The sequence below is a fragment of the Accipiter gentilis genome, chromosome 11 (genome assembly GCF_929443795.1).
Source record: "Accipiter gentilis chromosome 11, bAccGen1.1, whole genome shotgun sequence".
Classification (NCBI taxonomy): Eukaryota; Metazoa; Chordata; class Aves; order Accipitriformes; family Accipitridae; genus Astur; species Astur gentilis.
The window spans coordinates 36,205,875-36,231,854 of NC_064890.1; positions in this window are offsets into that span (position 1 = coordinate 36,205,875).

Genomic DNA, 25,980 nt, shown 5'->3' on the forward strand with positions numbered 1-25,980 from the left:
GTGGGACCCAGTTGCCCAGGACTGTTCCTAGATAGGCCTTTAGTATCTCCAAGGATGGAGACTCCACAACCTCTATGGCAACTTGTTTCAGTGTTCAGTCACTCTCACAATAAAAAAGTGTTTCCCAATGTTCAGAGGAAACCTCCTGTGCCTCAGTTTGTGCCCATTGCCTCTGGCCCTGTCACTGCACACAACCGAAAAGAGCCTGACTCTGTCTTCTTTGCACCCTCCCTTCAGGTACTTATGTCCCTCAGATCTCCCCCCAGAGCCTTCTCTTCTCCAGGCTGAACAGTCCCAGCTTTCTCAGCCTGTCCTCATAGGAAAGATGCTGCAGCCCCTTACTTCTCTTAGTGGCCCCTTGCTGCACTCCCTCCAGTAAAGTCCACGTCTCTTTTGTACTGAGGAGCTCAGAAGTGGACCCAGAACTCCAGGTGTGGCCTCACCAGTGCCAAGTAGAGGGAACAGATCACTTTCATTGACCTGCTGGCAGCACTCCTCCATTAGCTTACCATTAGTCTTCTTTTGGGCAATGGCACAATGTTGGATCATTTAAGAAAGAGGCATAGGTACTCATGTACAAAACATGTTCATATGTTCTCCTATGTACATATATACTTATATGTACTCATGTAAGATGTGCTGGTTTTGCTTGGGATGGAGTTAATTTTCTTCATGGTAGCTGGTATGGGGCTATGTTTTGGATTTGTGCTGGAAACAGTGTCAATAACCCCGGGAAGTTTCCGTCACCGCTGAGCAGTGCTCACCCAGAGCCAAGGGCTGTTCTGCTTCTCCCCCCACCCCACCAGCGAGGAGCCTGGGGGGGCACAAGGGGTTGGGGGGGGACACACAGCAGGGACAGGCGACCCCGACTGACCCAAGGGAGATCCCAGACCGTAGGACGTCACGCTCCCCATCTAGAGCTGGGGGAAGGAGAAGGAATGGCGGACGTTGGGAGCGATGGCGTTTGTCTTCCCCAGTCCCCGTTGGACGTGATGGAGCCCTGCTGTCCTGGGGGTGGCTGAGCACCCGCCTGCCCCTGGGGAGTGGGGAAGGGATTCCTTAGTTTGCTTTGCTTGTGTGCGCAGCTTTTGCTTTCCTTATTAAACTGCCTTCATCTCAACCCAAAAGTTTTCTCACTTTTACTCTTCTGATTCTCTCCCCCATCCCACTGGTGGGGAGTGGGTGAGCAGCTGTGTGGGGCTTAGTTGCCAGCTGGGGTTAGACCATGACTTCAGAAAGAAAGACATACTACAAGACTTGCAATGACCACGAATTAGTTGATTTTCTCAGACTGTTTTTCTTTTTTCTCTTTTTTTTTTTTTTTGTTTACCCTAGATAGACACTCAAACCCTGTCTAAAATTATCTGCAAGCTGCTTTTTAAAAGATTAAATACTGGATTTGTTTCTCAAATTGGTGTAGTAGCTTTAGATAACAGTTTTAAAGACTTTGTTTAGCCCCTGGTGGGACCTTCAAAATTTTAGTGCAGGGAGTCTACAAGTAGCTCTAATTCCTGCATATCTTAAAGGATTTATTCAAAACCATTAAGAAAGAGTTCAGTTGCAATGGTGGAATTTCTGCAAGAGTTCATGGTGATTCAGAACATTGAATTTTGAATTTTCTATAGCTAGCTATATATATATATATGAATCATAGGGTGTGAGTTTTACAGTTTCAGACCAATCTATCTTATTTTGGGCTCCAAATTCTGGAAATTGTCAATAGCTGGAAAGTGATTGAGCTGATCATTTAGGCCATAAGATCAAGATAAGGCTTAGGGAAATCTATAGTTTTCAAAATTCTGGATACGAGACAGCTTACTATTTGTAATTTTTAGCAAGTAACTTTTTTGCCCCTATTGAAGAAGCAGGAGAACATTATTTTGCTCTTTTAGAAGGACATTGTGATAAGAAAGGAGCATTCAGATTATGAAGCATATGCATGTGTACTTATGAGGTACCTGTAAGTTTCTGCTTACAAATAAATAAATAAAACCACATATAAATTTTTTTGTGGACATAGGAGGCTGCCATGGAAAGTAGCAGAAGAAAATACTGAGATTCAGAAGAGGTGAATACCTTCATGATTTATTGTGTTTACAGTAAATATATGCTACTTTGTTTAGGACAGATCAAAGCAGGTATGTTATACTTTCATGCATAGAAGAGGTAGCAGTAGTCCCTGAGAAATGCTTGTTGGACAGCATAAAAAATTCTGATCTATTGTCAGAATGAAGATAATTGGAGCATACTGTTTTTCTCTGGCTGTTCTAGAAGGAGCAAGAGTGAGTAAAGAAAAATGGTTAGATATTTACAAATCTGACTAAAATTTTACAAAAATAATGACACTGAAAAATTATTTTGTTAAAATTAATGAGTTTTACCAAAACTGAAAAAAAAAAAATGAAATGTTCTGAAGTAGGAATAACTGAAAAAATCCTTGAAATGTGTCATTTACCTCTGTGGTGGAAGGAGTTGAAATGGATACTGCAAGGAAACATTTCAAACTTTAAAGCATTTCCTCTGCAATGGTAGAATCACTGACTGATTTGATACACAAAACATAACCTTGAGAAGGAGAAAAAATCTTTGTCATGGGAAGAGTTTAAAAAGGAGTTATCAATTATTTTCAGTGTCTACAGGATTACTTTTTTCTAATGCAAGCTGTTATTTTATCTGACTTGAAGCAGTATTGCTAATAACAACACCCCTCTAACTAAAGATGAAGTTGGGGAACAGTAGGAAAGAAGAGATGGAAGAGGAAAATGGAAGGCAAGAAAGATGAAACTGTGTCTGAAGACACATTAATATCAAATTTGAGAAATCACAGCTGTGGGTTTAGAAGTGGTTTTCTCAGTTGTAATTAAAACAATAATTATAGCAAGCCTGGTGAATGGTAACTGATTCAAGATTTGACAATTCCTAGCTCAGGAGCACTCTTGAGGCCAACCACTGGGGCAGCATCCTTCCCTGTGAGGTAGGGCCTCACTTTTTGACAACTTTCAGTTCCAAATCTGCTGCTGAGATCTACAAAATCTTCTCAGCAATTAAATTATAACCCTTTACTGGTCCTTCTCCCTCTCTGGCATGTATAACACAATGAGTACACAATTATTTGCACAGGGATTTCCTTGTCATGGGACTTTTTACTTTTCATAAAGTCATAGGAAAAAAGTAGGCACATCTGGTCTATTCTGAAGTCCTGCTCAAAGCAAGGCTTTGATGCATTTGGACATCACCAAGATGGTGATCTTCAAGATAACCAACAGACGAAAAACCATATCCTTGCCCTTCCTTAAGAATTCTGGGCTAATTTGCACAACAGGTTTTTTCCAGAAATCCTTACAAGGCCTGTTGGTTAGTCATTTAGAAAAAAACATGTTTAGATTATTGGATTCTGTATTTGAAGAAGATTTCCGTCTGCTTCATGCTGCAACCAATGTATTCAACTTTTAGGACTTCTCAGTGTTTAATCAAGAAGGCCCCAGCTCAGTAGTCAATTCCAAGAAAAAAATCTCTGCAAAAAAAATACCTGCATCAAAATCATGTTCTGTGTAGCATCTTCTTTAGGAGTAGCATTAAAGATGGAGACTTGCATGCCAACCCTGCAGGAAATTGCCAGCGTTAAGATTACCTGTCCCAGTCTTGCCCTTGAAAACCCTCAGCACCCTCTCAAAAGTTAAGTTGCATTCTTCAAACTGGTGACAGTTTAATGGAAGGTCACAATAATGTGGAGACATTATACCAGTCCATGTTATTTTCCTCAAGCCACAGATGGTAAATTTAAGTGTGCTAATAGTTGATAAAATTTTCTAATAGGTGAAAGTAAGACCAATGCTGGAAATAGAAAACTGTTAAGAGCATTATTGAATCATGCAACTGATTTATTTGAAGACCTTAACATATTAATTTCTAAAAGCTTATAAGAGCATTCATTCCTTCTAACATCATCTCAAGTCTTCCCAGAGCGTTCTTAAACAATATTAAAAATAATTTTTTTAAAAATATACTAACTTGGATCCTTTGACGACCTCACCCTCTTTGCATTTCCTTAGAGGACTATAGGAAAAATTCTAGTTCTGCTGCTGATAAAAATTTATTTGGCTTGCATCATTCAGTATTTGAGGAGCCTGAGGCCCAGAGTCTGCAGCCACTGTGTTAGGTAAGCTTTTGTTTGACCTCATAAAGGCATTCTTACTCTTTTCCAACATTTTGTTGAGTACATACACAAGTAGCCCATAATAGTTCTGAATATCAGATTATGAACAATAATTGTGAAAAACATTTTGATGGTTTGAGGTTTTTCTTCTCAGTGAATACTAAAATTAGTGAAAGGGACACAAGTGTTTCCTGAGTATTTACCTACTGTCATCCAAGAAGACCATCATGAAGGCAGCCAAGTCACCCAGATGACAATTTAGATTCTATCAATCAGCCTTGCTCCCACTGAAGGGTACCTCCTCAGCAAGTACAGCACGACCTAAGTCCCTGCCTTTAAGTTATTCTTAAAGAGAAAAGTTACTTCTCTGATATGTTTACACCCCTTTTTTTCAAAGATGTGAGGCTGCTACATCCCTGTTCCCTAAGCCCAGTGTCCAGCTTGCCAACATACAAAGTCGGTATCACCTTACTCACCAGCTCAAATTTTCAGTTTAACACCCTTTTACACTATGGCAAGGTTAGGAAATCCCATTATTTCCTCTTGAAAATCTTTTTAAGCCCTTGTTGTAAATGGTACATTGTGCTATGCAAAAGACAGCTCTCCAGAGGAAGGATAAAACTTCTTTATTTGGATTTCTAACAAAGAGCAGGAGGAAACCTTCTCAAAAAGAAATGTGATCATGAGACACATCAGTACCAGCTGTAATGAACACCTAAGACCCTTAAATCCTATAGAATGAAAATGGCTTTTTGCCTCCTCTAACAATGTGAAAATGGGGCTTTTTTTTTCAGGGGTACTATCTAACTTTAATTTGATTACACCTGCAACATGCTAAATCACTGTACAGTCACTCAAAGCTACATCAAGTTATCCTTTAGTTCTTTTCCAGATGTACTAACAGCTGGTTATTGAAGGATTATTTTAATTCTTTTTTGGTGTGTAAACACCACAGTCCATTATGAAAGCCATTGCGTTAGTCTACTGTTTGGGGCTTAGATACGTATTTTCATGGCAAGAAAAACTGTAAATTTTTTTCTGTAAGCTCTGTATTATTCTTACTTCTTTCACTGTCATAGTATTGACTAACAATCCAGGGGTTTCTTATTCCTTTTTATCTGTTTGCCCTAATTTTGCCACTGACCATAAAAAACAGTAAGAAAAAGAGGGACTTTCTACTGGTAAATATATAGTGAAAAAACAATAATTTTTTTCTTCCCTCTCATTCATTCAACTTGGAGTTACTTCAAATTCATGAAGTAGTGTGAGAAGCAGAATTTAAACTTATCTTTTTTTTTTTCCCTTGAGCTTTGTTGGTAGCCTCACTACTTTTTTAGTACTAGATTAGAGAAAAAAAAATAAGCAAACTGAATAGCTGAAGAAAAACTCTTGAAGTTCTTAACCATACTGTAATTACTGACAACAGGCAAAACATAAAAATTGCTATCATTCCTCCTCCTATGTATTGTAGCGTAGCAGGCTTCCATTTTAACCTCTGAAGTAAGAAAGAAGGATAATAGAAATTGTGTATGACCTGAGGACAATACTGAGAGCCAAGAATTTAAAGCAATAACCACAGATCAGATGCCCTCTAGGACTTGCCCTCTCTGCTAAAAAAAAAAAAAAAGATACTAAATTAATTTACTTACCACTCATTGTGTGTGGTTGCAAGTGAATTTGTGAGGCATCTCAAAAGCTATGCAGTCTTTTGGAGACCAAGGAGAGGAGCTTGACAAGAGAAGAGCGAATAATATCTTGGTTTGCAGTCTTCCTGCTGGTTCTCCCTTTTTCTGTTTGAGTTGTGTCTAGCCTTTAACTTTTTCAAGTGGAATTTTTTAAAGGAAGATCAATGAGGGAAGGGAGGTCATTCAGATAGGAGAGAAGAGAAAAAGGAAGGAAGAAAAGAGTGGAGAATGGCATCAGTGGGAGTGAGACAGAAGCAGTGACTCCAGACAGAATGGTGTGAGCTGGAACAAATAGCTAGGCCATACCAAGGGTGTTCAGTCTGAAAATTATACATAACCTGGATAGACTCAATGCACAAAGGTCCCTAGGTCAGCAGTAAGCTCCAGGCAGCTGAATTACATTTCCGATCTTAAGATTTTTCTATCTTAGAGACTCTCTGATCAGCATGGAACGTTAGGGGAAATGGAAAAGTGAGATGTGGCTGCATAGAGTTTGCCTTTAAGAATTACTCTCAGGCCTCACTGAACATATCCTAACAGGATTGGGCTTTACTTTACGTAAAGTGTAAAAACAGCTATCCCTTAGGTTTCCCTTACCCTTTTTGTTATATCACTTATCCATTTTAACAGAGAGAAGGAAAAGCAAAGCAAAAGAATGTCTGTGATCCAAGCCCAGGACTTGGAGCTAAGGATTTATGGCAAAAATCCCAGTTCCGATGCCCTCTAGAACCATTCTTATAGTTGACTCCTTTGCTAAAAAGAAAATGGAAGTAACAGACCGTCAGAGCAGGACTGAAGAGGTAACCTTGATCCCAACATCTTTAGCTTAATTAAGCTAGATCCTGCTGAACATGTTAATCTTTGGCTGGCCACTGTGGATGTTATTTTGCAATACCTTGGGCATAGCACTGGCTATCTTCTAGGAACTTTATGGAATTCCTTTTCACTCTTTCTCTGGATGTCTTTAAGAAGAAACCTTCCATTACTTCTTTTGACACGTCTCCCTCAAAGGCCCAGCTCAGATATACATGCCTACACCCAAATACAAACACAGTCCTTGGATTGTTCTAAATGTCTCACATATAGGACTAGAGCGAGCATCTAGGTGGGACAGGAAACCACTTTAGTAGGCAGAATTCAAGGAGGGTAAAAGTTGGGTTTGTTCCAATGTATTTGCAACTTCTGCTGTTATAAAACAGAGGGGGAAAAAATGAAGAATATTTCACTGGTCTCATTTGCTTATACATGTCCCTAACAGACAGGTGTACTTCATACGCTGAGTTGATTTCATGAACTAAGATGTATTTATAATAAATTCCTTAACATATAATGTTTTTTTTTAACCTTGGGTCTGCTACCAATTGGTATCTCCTCCAGCACCCTTCCAAACAGTAGTGCTGTTTGATGCCTAGCCTTTTGTTCTTTTCAAAAAAGTACGGACCAATTTTCACAGGACACAAATCCCTACAGGCAGTATCTCTACATTACACCATGTGTACAATAGTCCCAGAGTCCCTCCCAAAATTATTTCTTTCCTTTCTTTCCATGCCTTCTAAGCCTTTCCTCAGCCTTAATTTCCTTTCTCCTTGAAATCAGATTTTTTTCTGTTTCTACTTTGTAGCTGTATTTTCAGGTAAATGGTGAGCACCAAATATTTTACTTTTATGAGATGTTAAAGAAAACTTTGTTTAAACACGGTACTTCTGAACTAAGACATATGTCTGAACAGAACTGGAACTTTTCCTCTTTCACTTTGCCATCCATAAACTAGGTCTGATATTGTACCATGTTCTATAAAATATGTATATAAAAATAGTTTTAGAATCTTTTTTCATTGCCTTGTAAAGAGTTTGACTCATGTAGTGCTTGAATCCAAAGATACCAAGCCATGCAGCTAAAATGGTTATTTTCAAAACTAACATTCTTCCAGGGAGATTATTATCCCTGGACTGGCTGGGACAGTTAAGTGATTCAGACCAGAAACATAACTGTATGAGTTGTGAATTGTTAAGAAGCCGCAGAAGATTCTGGTTTATCCTTAAGAAGCCGGGAGGCCTAGGACATCACATATATACACAATGTGCATAAGAACATCAGACAAGATGGGGCCTCCACCTTGTGTTTGTCTGGACTTGCTTATAACCCCTGTAATGTAGAAACTTCAGCCTGATATGTGCTGACAGTACCACAGAACATATCTGTAACAGTTTGATCTATACTTGCTCTCCTCCTAAGGCCTGAGGCTTGGTACCACTTAGTTAAAGCAAAGGTACATGTAGCAAACACAATTCCCATGCAGAGCAATTCAAATTTATCGATGTTAACAAATAAAAATGGAACTTGAGAAACCACATTACTAGAGTGACAATGAGAAGACAACCACCACTTGTGTGTTGTTGTGGTTTAAGCCCAGCCAGCAACAAAGAACCACGAGGCCGCTCACTCACTCCTCCCCTCAGTGGGATGGGGAGGAGAAAATACAAAGAAAAGCTCGTGGGTCGAGACAAGGACAGGGAGGGATCACTCACCACTTATGGTCATGGGCAAAAGACAGGCTCAGCTTGGGGAAGAAACAAGATCAGTCTAGTTTACTACCAGTCAATTCAAAACAGGATAATGGGAAGTTAACCCAAATCTTAAAAATATGCCTTTCCCCAGCCCTCCTGCCTTCCCACCCCAGCCCCACTCCTGGTTCTCTCCCCTCAGGGGAACAGGAGAATGGGTCTGGGGTCAGTTCCTCACCCCTTGTCTCTGCCGCTCCTTCCTCCTCAGGGGGAGGAGGACTCCGCGCTCGGCCCCTGCTCTGCCGTGGGGTGTCTCCCGTGGGAGGCAGTCCTCCACGAACTTCTCGAACCTGAGTCCTTCCCACAGGCTGCAGTTCTTCATGAACTGCTCCAGCGCGGGTACTTTCCATGGGCTGCAGTCCTTCAGTCACAGACTGCTCCAGCTCGGGCTTTCCCACAGAGTCGCGGCCATTTTGGGCAGCCTCCGCTCCCCTCCACGGGCTGGGGGGGACAGCCTGCCGCCTCCCCGCAGGCTGCGGGGGCATCCCCTCCTCCCCCTCCTCCTTCCCTGACCTCGGGATCCGCAGAGGGGTTCCTCTCACGTCCCACTCCCCCGACTCCCTCACGGGGCGTTCCCCTTCGGAAATCTCTTCTCCCAGAGGCGCTACCGCCGTCGCTTGAGGGGCTCGGCCTGGGCCAGAGGCGGGGCCGGCTCCGAGCCGGGGCAGCTTCCAGCAGCTTCCAGCAGCAGCCGGCCCTGCAGACCCTACTCCGCTACCAAAAACTCTGCCACACAAACCCAAAACATGTGTGGATAAGGCTAAGGAATGAATTGAAGAGGAAGAAAATCCATCCAAGCTGAGTCCAAGCTGGCCCAAATTCACACCTCTACGATAACTCCTTGACTGTCAAGAAACATACTGAGACCCTGCTTGACCACTTGACCCTGCTTGAGTCATATCAGCTTGGTAAGAGGTACAGTTATTGGAGCACAGGAACAATGAGATCTGACCATCAGAAAAGCACAATTGTGGATAAAGTGTATTTCTCTTGAACCAAGAGCCTGGTATTTTCAGATTAGTCCCACTTGCAATGCTGAGTACAAACAGACCCCCTGCACATGAGCAGCTGATTCTCGGGTCCTGCTTCCAAACTGGTTCCTAAGGCCTATAAGCTCTTGTCTTGAAAGAGAACTGCAGAGATTAATATCCCCAGTTAATATCTGCCTGATTCCTTCCATGGCTTGTGTTGTGAATACCCTACCAGGATTACTTAATAATTCTATTTAGATCCTCAGATCATTCCAAGAGGTAAAATTAATATCACATGCTCTTATGAACAGGATTTGACACATTTCCACACAATCACAATTATGTAGATAGAGCGGTAACATCTGTTAGTAGACAGATGGATTGTTTTAGAACAAATACTGAAAAAAAAAAAAAATATCTGCTTTTAAAACAAATTTTCTTAGGAAAACATAAAAATATACTATTAAAAAATTATTTTGAGGGTATGTATTGATTTGAGGGCATCTGTTACATCCTTAGGGAGATGCTAAAATCTCAGATTGCAAACCAGAACAGCCAGTGTGCTGGGGAAGTCAGATAGTGATATAAAATCAATAGGAAACCCTAAGGAGTGGCTGGGGAGTTAGTCATGTAAGGACTCACTTCTGCTCATTTCATATCCAGAGGCTGGAACCCTCTCCTGAGATAGATCCTTTCAAAAGCCAAAGCCTTTTCTTTTAAAATAAAGCTCTGATACGATGTAATCTACCACCAAACTCATGTCACTTTTCCCCTGAAGAATGCCTTAACAAATTATAGGCCATTTTTGTTCAGAAACCTTCTTTATCTGCCAGATGAAGATTCACAACCATACAAAAGAGAATTCAACACCCATTAGAAACACCCAGCACATGACTCTGTAACCTTGTGGGGTGGGCACTCATCAGGGAAATAGTCAATTATGGGTTTCTTGTCAAGTCTGCTCATCTTTTTTCCCCAGAGGACTGGTTACTAAAAAGTATAAAAGAGCCTCTTGAAGCAAAGACAGAATTTATGAACACTATAAATGCTGAATTATAGCATAATGTACTTCCTAGTGCTTCTCTTCTCACTCCCCACCAATTTCTTCTTTCACCTCTTTCTGTATATTCCTATGAAGCAGGTAATATTTCCTATAGAGGAGGCAAAGAAGAGGTAGGGAGTGCTTCCCCTTGCTAACCTCAGCCCACAGTATACACTAGAAGTAAAAACACCTTCAGGAATGTGTGAATTTTAACCCTTTAACTGAAGGAGGGCACTGAACCTGCGTGTATGAGTGCTGTGAGTCTTCAACGTGGTTTTAGTTCATTGAGAGGTCTACTGCCAATGTCAGTCAGTTGTTCTTAGGAAATGCATATTAAATGTCCTTTGGAGACCTTTGGTACTTGGCTGTTCTTGGGCATGTGATAGTTGCTGAGCTGTGTAGACTGCAGCACTTTTGGTGCACTTGAGTGAGAAAGTCACACTAGGCACTGGGGAAGTTTCAGTCAAAAGGGGAGATACCTGTGAGGCTTAAACACCTGCAAGATTAGACTTTTTATTGTCGTTTATAACTTCAGTCTGTAAAATCTGTCAACATCCTTCATTTGATATATGCCTTCCTGTCCTTGGGATACACAGATCTAACAATTTACAATTCACTGCAGCAGGGTAAAGAAAAAAGAAAATAAAACAACAGAAAAAAGCCTTTGAGGTAGAGGAGAAAACAAATAAAAATATGATCTGTTTTTTCATGGCAAAGCAATACATTATTTTTATTCCCCAGTTTAGTAGCAAGTTATTTTGTTTGCCTAAATTGTTCAATCATTTTTTAGAACAAGCTAGAATTTAGCCTGTTTCTTCTGCCTAAGACAAGCAGTCAATTTTAATTAACTCAATGTGCAGAAGTCTTTGGCATTTGTGGAAACTGGGCACACAGCCAATCCCCAAAGCACCTCTGATCAGTTTGCCTGGAAAGAAGTAAAGAAAAGGAAGATGTTTGCTTAGAGAGCTTAGAATTATAGTCTGAAATCTCAACAGCTGGAAATAAAATTAATTACACAGTCCTGCCTTCTTTACCTATCAGTGTAGCACCATTAACATCCCTGAAACTACTCATATTAGAAAGTACAAGGGAGCCTCTGCTCTAGAGATACTGTTTACTACATGGAAATGTTGGTATACCATTTCAGCATTCATGTTTCTGTTGAAGTTCAGTATACCTAGAGTACTTAGTGTAATAAAAATAATAATAGCAACAACAACAACAACAATACCTATGTTATTTAAATCCATGCATATCTGTGTGTGTGCTCATGTATACAGCATTTTAAAAGCTTTAGCGGAATAATTTTTGAGGACACAGTGAAAACTTGTCAAAGATTTTCTTTTATACATTTTGGGCTAACTCCATGAGACATCATTAAGGTGGTAGGAGTGTACATTAAATTTTCAAAAAGCCAGCATCTTTTATTCTTTTCTTGAATCTGAAATAGAGAATCCTCACTACGTGCAACCTTTCCTCTACTCCTCTTATAAAGCAGCATGTGTATGAATGATAAACCAGCATGTGTGTGAATATAGGTAATTTATTTTACAACTGACTAAACCTAGAAATAACAAGGTAACCTTTTAAGATTTTCAGTCAGAGTTTCTCAAGAAAAAAAATGTGTATTTTATCTAACTAATCAAATAGTCACATTTAGCCTATTGCAGCATATTGCAGCCAAAGAAAATGAAAGTTTGTTTTTCTCTGCAAAAAGTAGAAATCAGCTGAAAACACGCAGCGTATAGAACATTTCTTGCATTATTCAAATCCTTTTTGGACAACAAAATGTTTACAGTATTGAAATTTAAAGCAAAGATAAAAATTGTCCCTTGATATTATTAAATGTAAACTGGAATTTTGTCAAGTATTAAAGGACATTTTAAAAAGAAAAAATAGCCAGCACTATTAAAGCATACCTGAATGAACTAAAATTTAGCCATTATTTCCAATCGTCAGTGTCAAGCCCTGCTCCACAAATGTTTAAACATTTATCTTGATTTTGCAAAATTGCTTTTGATAAAGAAGATTTCCATCAAGATACAAACAGAAAAGTTGTGAAATGGAAAATTATTCACCTTATATGTGAACACAGCAAGGGCAGACCTTCAAAGCCTGTAACATGAGTGGTCTGCTTCTAGGTAGAGGGGTCGCTGTTAAAGAGCCCACTGCAGAGCTGGGATCCCAGTTTTTATTGCACAGAAGCTTCAAGATCCAATGTTTGGCACTTCTGCCAGTGTATGTATGCAGTGAGAAAATTTTCCGCAGACTGCTTTAACATCTTGACTTTAAAATAAAGCTTCACTGAGACTTAGGAAATGGTATAAACTTTCTTGGTCTGAGCAGAAAATGCAAGTAAAGTCTAGCTTGTCTTTTCTGGTCCTTGTATCCTCTAACAGTTATAAACCCTAACTATAATTTTTTTTAATCCGTTTTCCTCCAACTTTTTTAGCAGACCTCTTCTGTTGATATATCTGAAACGTACCTAACCAAAGTACATTTTCGCTACTTCAATTAAAGAACTTATTATGAATTTCATAGTGGTGAAACATGCATTGTAAATTTAAGTCATCAGCCTTTGTCTTTCTGTGCAACTCTGTAAGAGACATAGCACATTGTTGAGTAATATAAAACATAAAAAGATTACTCTTCTGAGTTTTTGTAAAGAATCATAGACTTCCTGTGAACTGGTTTTGCTATAGTTTCCAACACCTGTAGATGACAAGTGTAAAATATGCAACAGCTCCCTGATGAGGGTCTTGTGTTCTAAAAGAATCAGGCTCCAGTGACTTTTATTTCATGATCCATTATGCTCTGGACTTACCTGACATTCCAGTTGAAGGTAGTGGTTTAAATTTTACTACTGAAAGCAACTTGTTGAGAGTGCTATTCAGTCAGCATTCTTCTGCTACCATATGCCCACCAAAAATCCTCTCTCTCTCTCCATAAATTCTAAATGCACACTATTTCTAGTCTGTATCACATGAGGGAAGTCAAATATATGTTCTGTTTCAAAATCTTTGGCCACATCATATTTAATAAACTATATTAGAAAAGCTGTACCATTGTATCTCCTGTTGCATTGTTCTGGCTGACTTAAAACTCAAAGGCTACCTTCAGTTTTGAATTAGAAAAGAGTACTGGTAGCAGTCTTTTGAGAGATGGAGTATATCAGTAAGGTCACAGAGCATTACTAGTGCTGCTAGCAGAGTCAGCATGGTGCTGTCTGGCACATATCTCACATACATCTCAGAGCATAGGGAGAGTGAATACACGAATGCCTACATATGTCCATGTAGATTTTTTTTCTCTGTCTACAAGGATATCTTGTCCTAATTCAGCAACATGAGACACCACAATTTCTCCAGAGTAGAGATTGTCTTGCAGCATGCATGTTTGATCATTTACCACCAGCTGATGATTTAGACATAAAGCAGGCTTATACGTCCATGCAGAGATTTAAATCAGGAGATCCAATATGATTCACGCATATAGAAGCAGAAACCAAAAGAACCCCAGCATCAATTAACGCCCCCGAACCAGCTGCCAGAGTCTGCACAATATAATTTAAGTTACACTCTATGCTGAGTCTCATTTGCTGTTTCCCATTGCTTCTCACATGTTCTTAAGCTGTATTTCCCACTTTACAGAAAAAGATGCAAGATATAAGGTTCAGGGCGCAATAGGTCTGTATTGCGTTTCCCTTCACATTCAAAAATCAAGAGGCTCTTCAAGACATGAAGTACAAAACAAAGCAAGAGAAAGTTACCAGCAATGGCATTCTGCACCATGCTTACTGGTCTTTTAGGTGCCTGTCTCTATAAAAACAGCGATTCTGTCTTTTTTTACCTGATTACTAGAACTAAACATATGAAGCGCTTACCCCCAATTATGCACCATAAAAATGATTACTATGGTGGTTAGTAAGATTCCTGACACAGGAATGAGTTGTTTGCCAGTTGAGCTCCTGAAAGTTAAATATAGTAAATAATTTCAAACTACTTTGAGACATTACCAGTTTAGCAACGCGTGTTGTAGAATCCAGTTGGCTGCATCTCCCCTATAGACTTTGTTGTCCTTTCCTTTTCCTTCACAATTATTCACTTCATCTGCTACTGCTTTCTGCCCCAATTATTAGCTGTCCCAGATAACCATCAGTTTCATATAGAAGGTATGGCCACTTTTGATACCTGCTTCTCCAGTAACTTTTATGGCACCAAAGGACAACAACGTAACAGGAAAACAGATAAATCTCCCAAACCCAAACGATAAGTCACTCTGCACAACCTGTGACATGATTATTTGAGTCCATTTTTCTTGAGTTTGTGAACCAGCCTTATAACATTCAGTAGCTCAGTGTAACATCTGAATAGCATCTATGATACAGTTAAAAGTGAGGTGATGTAGAACACAACACTCTCTATTAAGCTCTGCAAGGTTTTAGAGTGGTTTCCACAGAATTCTTATTAAATTTTTATAGATCTCTTTTTGTTGTTTTTAACTCCATTCAATTCTAGGTAACTGTTCAAAACCACTGCTCTTCTTCTTATCCTCAGCCCTTTCGTCTGACGGCTTTGTTGAATTTAAACTTCAGAGAACTCTCTTCAAACTGAAAGGAGTCTCCTTGAAAGAGAAAAAAAAATATCCAGGGGCATATTTTCTATGAAATGTGACAGTCTGGCCACAAAAGGGGCACATCTATGAAGGAGGAGATTGTGGTGATAAGGACGGGACATTAATTTTAATAATTCATTTGAGAAATGTTGTACTTTATGTCTACAAGAGCTGGTAAGCAAAGTAGAAATCCATAACTTGTAAATTATTGAATTTCACACTTCCATGGCTCAGTGGGCAATCATACACATGTTCCTGTACAACTCCTAAAGGTCATCATGGACAATGACTGTTTATATGTGTTATAATGTTGATAAACAAAGTTCTTAGAGAGACAGAAGCAGGGAAAGAAGCTCTGCAGTTTTCACCTTAAGTGTCAGAGTGAAAATGGGTCCCGAATCTTACTTGTGAGTAGCCACGGAAACAGCACTTTTGATTCTATTGTCTGAGCTAAACTCAGCTATCTGATGCAGACTTAAGTTACTGAAACCTGAAACCCTTTTCACAAGCTGGGATATGAAACAGCCATTCTATTTCTTTGCACCAGTGAAGTTTTACCTTCATTATAAAAAAAAAAAAGAAAAAAAAAAAAAAGAAAAAAAAGTATATTTTGTCATCTATTTCTTATCACAAGGACAAATTCCCTTGAAAATGTGGAAAATAGGTACTAGGGAAAGGGGGAACAAATGGGCTTTTTTGGAACAGTGTACTGTGCTTATTTTATTAAACAAGATTATCTTCCTTGATTTCAAATACAAGCATGGAGGAAATGACATTTTAGATCAGAATCATTTCACGTGCTCCAAATTATTTTGAGATGCAACTTAGTCTCCCATGTTAATTATACACAGATCCTCAGGAGACCATCAACCAAACCAAAGTAACCAAAGTGCATGATGTGGTGCTGCCTGCACACCAACCATATGCAAACACCAAACATACAAATCTAATTGTGCCTGACAGAGTAAATATCTACCTCTGCTTTTGGACAACAGCAACATATTGTTTTAATGCAAAAGCAAGCAAGTCATTACAGTATTCCATACAGCAACATTAATTATCAAGCCTACATCTGATGATGATAAAGATGATAAGGATCATTTGCCTGCAATAGACTATGATCAATCAGTAGTAATTGTTCTGAAGTATCTGAGCTTTCCTTCCACTATGTTTTATAGCCAGTGTGAAAAACATGCATGCAGATGAATTTACATCTCATATTAAAACTCTTACTTCCTTTAGATATTTGAGATACTACTTAAAACTAGCATTTTCTGTACCTTCTTTTAATGCTAAAACCATAGATTCTAATAATTTTGATGGTTTTGTTCACAAATCTCTAGGTTTCCCAGAACTCTTTTAGAACTACATTTATTAAAAAAAAAAAAACTATCAGAATTTATACACTTATTATAACATACTTTTTTTTCCCAATTGCTCCCATCTCCTACCCCCAGGGTTTCAAAGACATATAAAAACAGTAGTAAGCATGCTACTTCACTTCCCATCCTGCTTTAAGCCTTAATATTTTGCATATGGTGTTTTCATTTGTCTATCAGAAGTCAAGCTAGCAAGCTTCCTGATCCTTTTCACACCTTTACCTTTCCATAAATGTTAAAAAATTGTGCACTTTTTCAGCTGTTCAATAAGAAACCAGTTTATCAATACTCCATCAGTTAAATAAGCATGTTCAACAGTAAGTACTATTTATAAATATTAGAACAAAAAAAAAGAAAAATTAAAGGAATTGCTGAATCACTAATGTCAACACCTGAATTTCTTATTATATGAATTATAATGGGCATTCTCAACTTGCTTATAAAGAAAAGTTAGCAAAAGGAGTGACATCATTCCAGAACAGTTCCTCTTGCTAGCCATCCTCTGCCCAACAGTTTATTCACTTGATAGCTTTGTACTATGTGGCCTGAAAAATGTTTCCAAGCACAGGGTTAGTGCTGAGTTCTTTCATTCCTTGTATATACAGAGGTCACTAAAAATTTGGACCTCCCTAGTCCCTCAGCACTAAGGGACTCTGATGTCCCTTCCCATTGTTATTTCTTTCACTCAGCTGGCCCCCTCCCTGACCCCGGATTGGTGTGTTTTACCAGCAGCTAAGACAATTAGTCTGAAAGGAGACCCGAAAAAAACTGGGCTGGGTAGCAATCCTTGTTGCTGGTCATATCAGACACTACCATGCAAGTGACGTGTTTTCTCTACATAATGTTTGAAGATACAAGCACAGTGTTTGTAGCATTAATGCTACTTTTTCGCATCTCAGTGAAGACTTCTGAGACCCAAATTCAGCCTGTTCAAATATTTAAAGTCTTGAAGATATAGATAATGTCAGCTGAGTGATCTCCAATTTGTATTTTTATTGGTTTTATCAAAATTATGTGCAGACATCCATAACTCAGTCCTCCACTCCCTAAAGCTCCCTTTTCATAAATATCTGTTATTGACAGGCACTACTCCCTCTGCCAAATGAATACGCCTTATAACTGGAAAAACACATACGCTGGCTCATCTTAATTAAAGGACGACTAAGAATTATTCCCAAAACGTCACACTCAAAACATTCAATTAACTTTTTACGTGTTTTAAATTATTATTTTCTCCTGATAAATTCTTGACTTCTGTTAAAATCTTCCTCTATAGGCATTAGTCATGTAGCTCCTATTCCAGTTACCATTAAAATCTGCTGGTGAATTTTCAACACCCACTAGCTTTTTTTTTCTTTTTCTTTTTTTTTTTTTTAAGCATCTAACACATTACTTCCACTAAGCTATTTTTTTTTATTCTAACTTTCTTAAGCTTCTTAAAATTGCTTTACAAAAATTTCCCTGTAATTCTACTTACCTTAAATGTTATAGGTCTTCCTTGAAGAATCCATCTTTCTCAGGATTAAATGAGATAGTGGCATTGATTAAAATAATTGATGAAGGATTTATTACATTTTCTTACTGTGATCACAAATGATCACAAATGCTTTAATAAGACACTTTTCTGAAGTCCTACAGAAAATTTCCTGTTCAATTAAAGAATGAGATGAGAAGCTGATAGAAGTCTTAGGGTCAAAACCTGCAAATTTGTGAACTTAAACTATTCAACATGAAATAATTTTAGTAAGTAACAAAGGCAAATTTTAACCTTTTCCTCATATTCATAGCCTTCTTATCACTCTCTACCTATTCTGTTTACTAAGCCTTTTCCATTCTTCCTTCTCATTTTTACATATCAATTAAAATCCCATCTTATTTTCTTATGGCACTGAAATCAATTACAAGTTCTTAAAATAATGACTACTTGAACTAGCACATAGCAATCTAAAAAATAGAAGCAAATTTGTTGAGCGTGACCTGGGGTTTTTTTGTACATGCTGAGTATCTCTTTTATTAAATAATAAATCTCTAAACTATTTATAATTCTGCTTCTTATCAATGTTTTTAGTTTCTATCAAGCTAGATAAATTCTCTAAGAAAGTATATTCTATGTTTGTCGTAGTGTCTTCAAAGCTCAAAAAGGAAGTTTCTTTCAGTATAACTTAATCAATTTCATTATTCATAACATTCTATCATATTTTCATTCTGAAGAAGGAAAAGAGATTTTTCAAGAGGTAACCAGCTTACTTTGTTACGAGAAGTTACAAAAAAAATCTTCCTTGTGAAAAGTAACAAAGTAATCTGGTAGCTGAGTCATCCTGCTCTTTGCATTTACCATCAAAAAGGAATGAAAGGTTAGGTCTAGAGAGGAACTTGCTCTGAAACCTAAAACAGGACTAAGATGGAGTGAAAGAACCAGCAAAGCAAAACACACAAGCTGTCTAATTAATTGTCTCAAATTGCACTCTAAGTCCCATGGCACCTGCACTAAGACTTCTCCATGTCCTTCTTTTCCATTTGGAAATCCCACCTAGAAATTGTGAGAGCTGTTAACACTTCTCTGGGCTTTCTGGATGTTGGCTTACTGGAACAAGAACACAAACAGCAGCTGATCACTATTAGAGCACATGCATAACTCCTGTGATGCATCCAGAAATTCTTGAATTTCTACAGCATTCCTTCGACAAAGACCTGTGCAAATGTTGGAAAGGCTTCGTACACTGTGACTAACCAGGTCCCTTTGCACAGACATCATACAGGTGTGCTGCCATAAGCAAAGTACAGCTGCAGAAATATGTGCATATATGTATATATATTGTATAAGACAAAAAAGAAGGTAGTTAAAAACTGATTTTAATTTAACAGGATTCCACCTATGCTGTTTATAGAGTATGATCATATTGATAACTCTGGCATACTGCAGATTTATGTGATTGTAAAACACAGGCATACATATTTCTGTCCAAGAAAAGTGAAAAATTATTACATTCTGAAAATATGCCTTTACATACAACTTCAGCAAAAGCCACAGAACATAAACATCAGCCTAACCTTTCATACAGGTATGGGGCTTCCTGCAGATTCCTTCCTTCTGATTTGCTGGACTTTGTCATAAAGAGTTTTGCAGGCAAAGATGAATCTCCTGCTATTGATTTAGTGAGAAACCCCCCCCACCACCATCTGATTCTGTACGGATGCGTGCATCTAAAATGGAACAGATGAGTATGACTCAGTAGAAATTACCATCTAAAATCAGAAACAAAATCTAAAAAAAATAAATCTTGATTTTCCTTCTAGAAATGAGTAGTAAATCAGTGCAGCAAATAAGGCTTCTATGTAAAAATCTCTATTTTATTGCAGAAGTAAAAGAAACATGATTTTCAAAAGCTCTGAGTAATACAAATGAAGGCAAAAAGACACCATGTACAGCTTCTATTGAAAATAAGATTCCTAAAAGATGAATTTTAAATTAATAGCTTTAGAAGCCAATATTTGGCCATTTTAGTCAATGTTCTATTTTCACCTCCCAATCTCTTTATGTCTACCTGATTTGGTATTCGCATAATTGCTTTGTATTCAAGAGTGGACTGCTCAGTCTTCTTCCTTACAGCTGGCATGTTCTGTACATTGCTGGATATCTTGGAAAATCAGCAATTGTGTATGCTTGGATGCTTAAGAGCAGGTTTCAAATCAAACAGCAGCTGATAATGCAGCTCAGAGAGAAGAGCTAAGTTCATCACTATACACAAGTTCATACCAGATAAGCACATGTTGCATTTATATATCTGATGTTCACAGATACAGTTGTGGTCCCATTTTTGTTGTGAAGTAAATAATGTAATTTAATAATTTATCTGTAATCACAGAAGGTCCTCTTTCAATTTAATAGTAAGCAGATATTTGTGGCAGGTTACTTAATAGTGAGTATATATATTTGTGGCAGGTTACTCATTAAAAATACAAGTAGTTTCCATGTTCCTGTTGAGCTACAAACTTCAGTGCAATCACTCATTATGGACCAGTAGGCATAGAAAAAATACTCTACTTGACCTTTCCACCAACTCATCCTCAACTGCTTTCGTCCAACTGCATCAATTTAAATGCTCTTGCATCTGTTTTAAAAAGTCTGAGACCTTCAATTTGCAGAAACAAAGGTGAGATGAACTTTAACTGAATGTATTTGGTAAATTTTAGCCAAGAAGAGATTGATGTCATCTGTGTAATAAATATTGTTAGGTCATGACAGGCACACATTAGGCTTCCAAGCCAAATTTATACACGGGAAAGGAGGTTCTGTGGCATCCTTATCAACTCCTTGCTGCATAATTCAGGAAAGTAGGAAAGCAGGAGTCCATCAAAATGGGACAGCAATATAGGTCATAGTATATGACAGATCCCACTCCAGCTGGAAACTGAGCACCTGTGAAGAATCTGACTGACTGGCGAAGTTTAAGGCCAAGTAAAAGACACCCTTGTTGGAAACATCATAAGAATAGAATAAATGGCTTCACTAAGGGCAAATCATGCCTGACAAATTTGGTAGCCTTTTATAACAGGGTTACAGCATTGGTGAGTAAAAGAAGAGCAACTGACATCATCTAACTGGACCTATGCAAAGCATTTGACACTGGCCTGCACGACACCCTTGTCTCTAAATTGGAGAGACATGGATTTGATGGATGGACCACTCAGTGGATAAGGAATTGGCTGGATGGTTGCACTCAAAGAGTTGTTGTCAATGGCTGATGTTCAAGTAGAGAGCAGTGACAAGCTGCATTCCTCAGGCTGGTATTGGGACGGGCGCTGTTTAACATCTTTGTTGGCGACATGGACAGTGGGATTGAGCGCACCCTCAGCAAGTTTGCTGATGACACCAAGCTGTGTGGTGCGGTCAATGTGCTGGAGGGAAGGGATGCCATCCAGAGGGACCTTGACAGGCTTGACGGGTGGGCCTGTGTGAACCTCATGAAGTTCAGCAAGGCCAAGTGCAAGGTCCTGCACATGGGTCAGGGCAATCCCAAGCACAAATACAGGCTGGGGGATGAGTGGATTGAGAGCAGCCCTGCAGAGAAGCACTTGGGGCTGTTGGTTGATGAGAAGCTCAACATGAGCTGGCAACATGCATTTCCAGGCCAGAAAGCCAACCATTTCCTGGGCTGCATCAAAAGAAGCTTAACCAGCAGGTCGAGGGAGGTGATTCTCCCTCTCTACTCCGCTCTTGTGAGACCCCACCTGCAGTACTGCATCCAGATCTGGGGCCTCAAAGTAAGAAGGACATGGACCTGTTGGAGCGAGTCCAGAGGAGGGCCACGAAGATGATCAGAGGGCTGGAGCACCTCTCCTATGAAGAGAGGCTGAGAGAGTTGGGGTTGTTCAGCCTGCAGAAGAGAAGACTCTGGGGACACCTTACAGCAGCCTTCCAGTACCTAGAGGGCGCCTGCAAGAAAGCTGGAGAAGGACATTTTATGAGGGCATGTAGTGATAGGACAAGGGGTAATGGCTCTAAACTGAAAGAGGGTAGATTTAGATTAGATGTAAGGAAGAAATGGTTCACTGAGAGTGGTGAGGCACTGGAACAAGTTGCCCAGAGAAGCTGTGGCTGCCCCATCCCTGGAAGTGTTCAAGGTCAGGTTGGACGGGGCTTTGAGCAACCTGGTCCAGTGGAAGGTGTCCCTGCCCATGGCAGGGGTTTGGAACTAGATGATCTTTCACGTCCCTTCCAACCCAAACCATTGTATGATTCTATGATTCTATGAAATGAGCAGGAACTTTTAGCATTAATTTATCACCTAACATGGCCACTCTGACACACTGCAGAAAAGAAGTAGGGATCATCTTTAAATTCAGTCTGTTGTTGATGTTAATGTATTACGATACCTGATGACAACAACTTAGGCTAACATATTATGCTGCAACCAATTTTGTAATTTTTGTCACCATGTGGGGCCTCTTTAGGATTCAAAAGAGATCTTAGAGTACAGAGAAAAGCACAAACCCAAGGCATTTCACATTTTCTGTAAGAGAAAAAACGGTTGAAATATGTAATAGGAGGAATGATAGAAAAATAACTAGAGATATGACCAAACTGAGGAAAGTGAAGTACAACCACAAAATGGAGGAGGATCTAGGGGAAGAAGCTAAGCTGGACAATGGTAGGAACAGTAAACTGTATATCTCCTTGTGATATAGCAACTGTCACTGTGGTTGCTGACAGAGGAAAAGAAAAGCTGTCCAGAGAGAAAAAGAAAAAAATAATAAAGACAGTCAAGAAATAAAGTTACACAGTGGAGATGAGAATGTACTAAAAACAGAACAGACATTTCAAGATATGTAGACAAAACATGAAAGGAGATCTTGTTATGGAGACTCACACAATCAAATCCAACAGGTGTTAAAACTGAGATTTATTCTTCAGTAAGAAGTTTGTTAGAACTCCAATAACATTTGTGAACCACAGGTTCAATAATGTAAGGGGAATTAGTACTACACAGCCGACTTAAGAATTCTTAAGATTTAAAATGATGACTCATATTGCACATATCACTCACCTAAAAGATGAGGGCTTTCAACCTCGAGGAGTCCCAACCCAAGGGGAGAGTCCTCGACTGCAGACCCGCTGCTCTGAGGAGGACTGATTCAAAATGTCCTCTGGCAGGACCTCCTTTATACCCTTGTTGAATCTCATCTGTGGTCATTTTAATCCCTATTGGCCAAAAGGTCACGTCAGTGTACCTGGTGCATCTTGATTGATCAGTTCAATTTTCAACCTGTGGCCTCTAGGGTTTGGGTTGTTTTTCTTTCCTCCCTGCATGGAGAAGTTTCTTGTCCTGTTGGGAAGGGGTGTACTGCCACAGATGTTTTATGCCTGCCATTATTATACTCTACTGTAAGCATTTTACTGCTATTTTAGTTTAAGTCATGAGACTTACATTTAAATTTATCAGGTTGCCTTCTTTTTTCAATATAGAGCTAATATCTGACTAATGATTAAGTCTTGGCAAAAGCAGCCAGCTTTCCATGTAAACACTAAAGATGATTCAAAATAATGAGAAAGAAATGTACCCTATTGGCAGAACATCAAAACTATGGAAATTAGAGCACTGTAGATTTTCTATCACTTTTTAATGTTCTGACAAACATTAGGAAACCTCAGCAACATGAAATCTTGCAATTTGACCACAGTGACGCTGTAAAGAAGTTGACTACATCTGATCAGAATTTACTTGCAAAAGTTAGGTTTTCCCTACTTTTAAGTCAATTAAAATCCACTCAAACTTCCATTTCATTGCAATGCGTTGTAATCTGTTATCTAGTGCCCCCCATGTGCTATAGTATCAGTGACTCTCTACAGTGATTAACTTCAGAATTTTAATTAAAATGTAATTAATTTTATGCTTTGCTTATTTAGCAGATATTTGGTGGAAATAAGTTAATAGCTGAAGCTTGGTTTAACCATTTTTTTAATATCAGAAGCTACTGAATGTTTTATAAACTGTGAACTATGCTCAGACAGTAATGAGCAGGAGCCCCATGAATGAGCACCATGTCTATGGGATAGAAGAGATAAAACAGGCTGATTAAGTCAATCATGGAGTTTCCAACAGTGATTGAAAGTCTCACAGTAGAAAATTATTTGCTGTAGTATTTGTGTATACCCTGATCTGCAGTTCCTCGTGATCATAATTGTAATCTCATTCATTTTTCTGTTTATTTCTATGCACAAGAGGACTAGCATCACATGAAGGCCTGGCTGCCAGTTGTCTCTTTTTCCACATGAAGTGAAGTTAGCCTCCGTGTTCTGGCAAGACACCAGCAGGGAAAAATCACCTTCTGCTGGCTTCGATACGGAAAATGTGCAAGAAGCAAGGCTAACATTGAAGGCTTTGAGACATTCCAAAAAACTATGTGAATGGAAGCTAAACGCTTTTCAAAACACAACTCAGCTATAAATATAAGGACACCTGTAGACGTTTTCATTCACACTCATCCCACGTACCTTGAAGCACCTGAGACTTTTGTTACTAGCTTTGTTATTTGCAGCTGCCTTTTAGTTGGGGAGGGAAATGGGCACTTCCAAAAGACAGTTCTTCCTATGAAAGATTTAAGTCACTTTCATCATCTTGGATGTCTTCCTTGCTAAAGATTAGGCAAGATGAGATGAGTGCAGGCCAATGATGTTAAGGCATGGGCAAGACAAAAATGTCACTTCTGTGAGGATGCGTGCTCAAGGCTTTCCCTGATTGCAGCATTTAGACACACTTGTGATCAAACTAACAAATTTACTGTCCTGCTCTGAGCTGCAGTGATCAAGCACAGGCCTGCCAAAAGCCCCAGTTGCATCTGCTCCTTCCCTTTTCTTTTCTTGATCTTCTCCCACACTACTCTCTTACCCTCCCAGATAAACAGCCTCCTTCCATTTCCCCTTTCCCCATTGACTGGTTTATGACCTTAACTGGTTTTCATGATATGATTGCCCTGACTGTTTTCAACTTAATTATCTTGCTTTTTCTAGCAGCCCCCTCTCACTAGATCTGTTGCTCTCTGAAGACTTTTTGTTCCCTCTCTCAATAACTTATTTGTGTAGGCACAAGTAGTTGCATAGCCTTACAACTTCCAGATAAGTCAAAAGTGTGCACGAGGACAGGGCATCTGCAGGAACAGCTACAAGCAGTCTCTTTCCTTACCCTTAAGCAAAGCAGCCTTCCTCCCTTTTGGCAAAAGGATGTGCTAATAATATAATCAAAGGCAACAGCGTAACAGTATTTATCCACACTGCATTCAGGCAATATAAAATGTATCCCTCTCTGAGAACTTTTTGTGGCTCATCAGATAAATGAGATTATCCATTTTTTTTTTTATTGACAGCTAGCACCTGGATACACCTTGCACTTCCACTGCAGGAAGACAGTCTCCCTGGAGAGTTGCCACACCATTGCTTACTGTCTATACGCTTGCATCAGAGTTTTTTCCCCATGGCAACACATTTGAATCTCCCTGAAGGAATGCCAGCAAAATAGACTGACAATGAGGAAAGTGCAACTCTCAAATAGCCAAATATCCTATCCCAGTGTTTACTGGGATATCCTTGGAGATTCTTTTTCTAGAGTGGCTGTAACAATTCTAGGATTTCTGGGGAAAAAAAAAAAATAATAATAAAAAAAAAAAAAATCCCAGTGTTGTGAGTGAGTCTCAGCTGCTTTGGTAAAACCAAGAGCAGTATGAACTCTGCACAGTTCCCTCAAGTACAGTTTAGAAGACAAGGTCTGTCAAGCAGCTGCCAATATTTTTAATAAATAGCCTTTAACTTCACTCAAAGCAGTTCCACATGGCACCCTGTTAAAAAGGGGCCTCAGGAGCAAGACCCTGGAAATCCAAGAGCAAGGAAAGCCACTTCAGCCAGAGTGGGACTGCCACTGCTGCACGGGGGCGACAGGGCTGCCAGCCTCCTCCTGTACTGCATCTCGCAGCTACCCTGCCACCTACTCCTGCCACATGTCCCACAAGCTCATTCTCTTACCCAGCCGCTTTGTCCTTCCCAATCACTTTTCCCATCTGTTACCAACTGTAAG